This window comes from Arachis ipaensis, chromosome B07 (assembly GCF_000816755.2).
Source record: "Arachis ipaensis cultivar K30076 chromosome B07, Araip1.1, whole genome shotgun sequence".
NCBI classification, from domain to species: Eukaryota; Viridiplantae; Streptophyta; class Magnoliopsida; order Fabales; family Fabaceae; genus Arachis; species Arachis ipaensis.
This window is the reverse complement of record NC_029791.2, coordinates 68,039,880-68,045,746: the sequence shown is the minus strand read 5'-3', so window position 1 is coordinate 68,045,746 and position 5,867 is coordinate 68,039,880. Positions and strand designations below refer to the sequence as shown.

At 37.6% G+C, this 5,867-nt stretch overlaps 1 long non-coding RNA gene across 2 annotated transcripts; it reads right to left on the bottom strand.

Annotated features, from left to right (window-relative positions):
* Window positions 796-5,000, bottom strand: LOC110264241. Of its 2 annotated transcripts, none has more exons than XR_002350010.1 (6): window positions 4,751-5,000; window positions 4,131-4,175; window positions 3,158-3,739; window positions 2,367-2,455; window positions 1,154-1,222; window positions 796-886 (listed from the first exon to the last, which is right to left on the bottom strand). It is a non-coding gene; the product is annotated as an uncharacterized LOC110264241 (long non-coding RNA). The 2 variants fall into 2 exon arrangements; XR_002350011.1 differs by having other exon boundaries at window positions 3,158-3,716.

Here is a 5,867-nt window from a genome sequence, read left to right as displayed (position 1 = left end):
TTGAAGCGTGGCGATAGCGAGATATGGCCACGCTTTTAAAGCGTGGCCATAACCAGAGATACGGCCACGCTTTAAAAGCATGGCAATAGCCTTATAAAATTTAAAAAAAAAATCCTTTTTCTAATTTTTACCTTCATCAATATAAAATATAAATTTTTCATTTCTTTTTTATTATCAAACTTATAAATATAATATGCAATTTTTATTACAAGACAAATCAAATAATAATTAGTGACATATATAATTTTTGCTATAATTGTTTTATACATTAAAAAACTAATACTCCAATACAAAATAAATCTCGAGTTCAAATTCTAAAACTAAAAACGGAAGAAAAATACAGAAATAATACAACTTAAATCCTAAGTCCTTTGCTATTCTTCTTTCCTCTAGCCCTCTTAAACTTTCTTCCCTTAGATCATACATAATTGTTTCGGAAATATTTGTGAACTTTTTTACCTGCAAAAGATGGCAAAACCAAATACAAAATTGATAAATTATTTTGAAGCTTCACTTTCCATTCTAGGCAACACTAGCTTTATTTTCTTTTAGCTTATTACTCAAAGACGCAAACCAAAACATGTGTTATCTTGTAAAAAAACTTTAAAAAAAGATTAAAGAATAAAAGAAAAGGAAACAAGCATTATTACCTGAAGTCCTCCTCCAACAAGGAAAGCCAATTTGATTTCCTTTGATCAAAAAACATGCCAGAATTTGACATTATTCCTTTTCAGTCAGTCTTGCTCTGATTGAGCTGTAAGGAAATCAACTTCATCCTCTAAGCAAGCAAGATCATATATAGATCTTAGAATATATCCAGTTGACCACCACCCATACTGACCCCGCAACCCATATCCAGTTGATTTAGAATTTTGTGTGACTAAACCTGCATTGCACATTTACTTGGTTGAGAAATCTAGTGTCCAACATTAACAAATCATGAAAGGAATCAGCATATGAAACAGAAAGCTTGAGAAATCAAACAGAAAATCAAGTATATATATATAATATTGCTTGGGGTTTAGACTGTACAGGAAGCTTGAGTCAACTATTCATGTACTATTAATACATTAAAATAAAAATGTTCACTCAAATAGAAAATGAAGAGCACAGAAAATGAAACACTAATAAAAGAACAAGGATTCGATCTCACCTTAGATTTGATGACATAACGTCATTGAAAGCATGCACCCTCCTAGCTTCCGAATAAACATGAGCAGCTCTATAAGAATAAATGCATCAATGCAAAAGCAAAGAAATATTTAGATATCATATGATTGGAGAAAGTCATACGTGAACTCTAAATAATCAAGAATATAATGCAAAACTATCTGATCCATAATTTTCAATTATTAAAGAAACCCTGAACCAAAAAACATGACTAATTCTGTACAAAACTATAGATTTCAAACCAACTCATTAACAAGAAAAGTTATGTTCATAACTGCAACATGGTAATACAAATGGGAGAAGTGTCTCCACTACACGGGTGCAAATGCAATCTAGATAGTCAGAAATTACCCTATAGTATTACAGTAGTCACTAATCAAGAGAGAGTAAAACTATATCAAGTTTTAATTTTACCTCAAATATTTTTAAAGGATTTCAATTTATCTCTCTTCTAAAACTGGACTTATAGGGCTTGCAAGTTAATCCATGACTCCTCCTGCAATCTCCAAAACCATGACAAGGAGGAAGTCTCGGTAAAAACAAGAAAAGATCTGAGGCCAAAAGAGAAGAGAAGGAAAATAACTTATTAGAATTTTGCCTTCCAGCTAAAAAGAACTTATTCATTTTGGGTCATTTAACACCAGAAGAAAGAAACTTTCATTTCAGTAATAAATAAAGAAAAAGCATGGAACAAAATCTTCATTTTTAATAACCTCGAGTCCTAATCCCCCAAAAAAATAAAGAAATTAAATGGTTTTACAGAACTCCATTTTAATAAGCATATAACAAAGCAAGCTTAAGGATGTTGACCCATTTAATAATTAATCATGAGTTGATAAAAATGAAACGTTTTTCTGTGATATGATATATGAATTGTCATCTCAAATCTCTCTTTAATATACATTCAACCACAAAATTTACCAGATCAAGCAAATTTAAAATGATAGTATCTATAGCTAACTCGAACTTAACCATCTCTTAAAATATTCAAAACCATTTGAAAAGTATTCATATCTGCTAAATAAAAAAAACTACATCAATCTATCTCCTCTTATTCAACAAGAAAGGAAGGAAGGTTGACGAAAAGATAAAAAGAAAGGGTTCCAAATCTCTTAACAATCTTGTGATGGAATTGTGAAAAGACTAATTGATCGCACACTATAAAAGCTTGTAAGAAGAGATCTCATAAGACTAACCATATGGTGTATTGGAACAGTCGTAAGGGTTCCAAATCTTCCATTGATGTGGCAAACTGCTGGAACAAGAGGCAAACCGGCTACTAATGCTGCAAGAATCCCAATACATATAAAAAGTTGATTAACAGATCCAAGCGCACTGCGAATTTCAGTTGGAAAAATCTGTTCATTGTAAGGAATCACCCAAGCAGTCAATATAAAATATATAAACAAGATCAGAAATGTTAAAATAATTTATAGCAGCCAAATATGTATCTATCAAATGCAAAATCTCAGCAACCAAATATCCATTGTCAAACAAACACAATCTTTGTGTGTTGCTTGATCTTGACCACAACAGCCTCAACTGAAAAGCCTGTCAAAGTAAACTTTCATATATGACGACTCATACTAATCTTCCCCTACACCAATGCTTGGATTGGATGTCATGGTATCTGGTGGGTGCATCCTAACAAGGTGAAAAACTAGATTTGCTAAAATAAAGGATCAGATCACAACTCCAATTTCAAAAGAACATCTTTCACATAATAAAATTTGTTGTGCAACAATAATCCAAGTGTGTCTCTCCAAACTTTATGATAAAAGGTTAACAAATAAAGTATTCATATAAATCTCATCAAATGGAAGATAAGTGCAAAACAATTAAACATAACCCCTTTGCACAAATGAGTAAACAAAGTAAAATGATTATGACGAAGACAGAAATTAACTCAGCTCGGAGCAACACATAATTTTTACTTCTTTGGTTAGTGTGTGTATGTGTGTACGGACTAAAAAGAAAAAGAAATTACCAGTGAAAGAAGGGGCTTCCAAACACGACCAGATTAAAGACACGTTCACAAAAAGAGAACTAAACAGAAGAATTCCGACCAACAACACAAAAGCGATATAAATTCTCGGAAGAAGTTGATTAGATCCAAGCGCACTGCAAATTTCAGTTGGAGAAATCTGTTCGTTGTAAGGAATCCTAAGGTTTACTATTCTGCAATTTACCAGCCTCAACTGAAAATTAACTGAAAAATAAAAAAACTTAAAAGAAAGAAAGAAAGAAAGAAAGAAAGAAAGAGGCACCATACTCTGGTCTACGCTGCGCGGGGCATATACCTTGTGTTCGTCGCACATTGAGCATGTTCGGTGGAAGGTACCTCTCCAGCTCGGTGAAAACCGCTGGGCAGTACATCAATTGCAAGTCTTCGTACTCCTCCGCTTTGTGCTCCTTGTTCGGATTCAGCCTCAGCCTTGCTCGAAGAAACCAACGCCCACGCAGCTGGATTCTCCTCCTTCACCGCCGCGGAGCCGTTTGCCGCTGTCGCCGGGGACGGCGCCTCCGGGCGGTCGTTTTGTGACATTCTTCAAGAAATGGCATAAGAAACCTATGAGAAAACGTGGATCATACCTCGGCAACAAATAATTAAGCACAAATAGTTATCCCAACAAATCCCAAAACATATAATCAATACTTCGATCCTTTGCTTGATAATCAAAACAATACGATCAAACTTTCAACATAAAGTCACAGCAGTACTTAATGAATGGTTGGCTTGGGTCAGGTGATTGCTAATTCATGTCCAAAGGGTTTTGTAGAGAAGTCAAATGGCAATGAAGAGAATGCCAGTTCAATAGGCCATAATTAACAACATCTTTTTAAACAACTATTGGAATTAACAATTTCTCCTTTATTATTTTTTCTTTTTTCATCAACATTCACCACAAACAAAGCGTTTTCAAGAAGCAGTGGCTTAAGAAAGCAGCAAACAAACACACCTGAGTCGCATAAGTCCACTGAAAAGGGCTCTTCTCTGCATTGAGCTGAAAGAAAAGATTCAAAAGAACACATTATGCTTCAATTTAGAGAAACTTAAAAACACGATTACTTGATTCACTACTATCTACAATAGCAAATTTTACCCTAACTATTCTGCACAATCCTTTTAACTTGATCACACACACACACACAAACTGTTCAACCTTTATGTCAAAACTATGATCGATACCTACATTCCAGTTGCTAACGAATTCTGAAGTAAAAAATTTTATTCACAAAGACTATGTTTGCCACTTAATTAGCTATAATTAAAGAAGCCTAGCAGGATACTGAAATCCAGTAATCTACCGAGTCTCACGAATACGACAGAATAAGTTCAAAGGAATCAAGTGAGAGATAAGCGAATTGAGCAAGATGAGAGTGAAGCAAAAGTCATTCTCAAACAGGAACTACAGCTTCCTCAGATCAACAAGCACACGCAAATCATCTTTCAAATAACAATCAAAAACGAAGGAAAGTAAAGAAAAACCTAATTATCAAAAGCTAGTAAACGAAACGGCGATCAAAGAGAGAATTGAAGTGAGGAAGAGTTTATGAAAGAGAGAGAGAGAGTACGGACATCTTTGAATTGAAGGAGGCCATAAGGTCACCGAGGTAGGAGACAGTGCGATGAGCGGATTCGATGAGCGGAAGACGAAGATGAAGATTAACAAGATGAAGAAGGGTGAAGGGATAAGGGCGAGTGACGAAGATTAACAGTGCGATAAGCGGATTCGATGAGCGGTTTCGAGTGACGAAGGCTAAGGGCGAAGGGCGAAGGGTTCAGGACGAAGTGCGAGGGTAATGGGAGGCGCTCTTCCAGGGTTAGGGTTTCGAGTGATTAGGGTTAGTGTATTTGGGTTGGGGACCGGGTTGGGAGCCGGGTCAGGGGCCGGGTTAGGGTCAATGGGTTGGAGCCCCTCTCGCCACGCTTTTAAAACGTCACTGTTTTGCTCTACGGCCACGCTTTTGAAGCGTGGCAGAAAAGAACCTTTTGGCCACGCTTTTAAAGCGTGCCAAAAGAGTACTGGGATATGGCCACGCTTCGTAAGCGTGGCCGTAATGAAACCCTGTCGCCACGCTTTCAAAACGTCCTTGTTTCTCTCTATGGCCACGCTTTTGAAGCGTGGCAAAAAAAAGCGTGGCCGTTTCTCTAACCAATTGCCACCCATACAAAAGCGTGGCCGTTGATACTTTTCGCCACGCTTATGAAGCGTGGCAATAAAAAAGTGGCCAAATCTCTAATCTATTGCCACCCTCATAAAAGTGTGGCCATTGACCACTTTTGGCCACGCTTTTGAAGCGTGGCAAGAAAAAAGCGTGGCCATAGGCCTTTTTTCTTGTAGTGAGCAGAGAGTTATGCGGGAGTGTGGCTGAAGGCGTGCCTTAGGCACAAATACGCCCACGTGTACGCGTCCCTGACGCGTCCGCGTCACTTGAAAAATCAGCCTCCCACACGTGCGCGTCACCCACGCGCACGCGTGACCCTGTAAAATCGACGTAAAGGGGTGTATGGCAGAGGGTTATGATGAAGTGGGGCTGGAATGGTGCTGGAAGCACAAAACCCATCACGCGTACGCGTCACCCACGCGTACGCGTCATTTTTACAAAACAGGCCATTCACGCGTGCGCGTCCCTCACGCGCACGCGTCACCCTACATTTGGGCAATGTGCGTATGAAACAGAGAGTTGTGCGT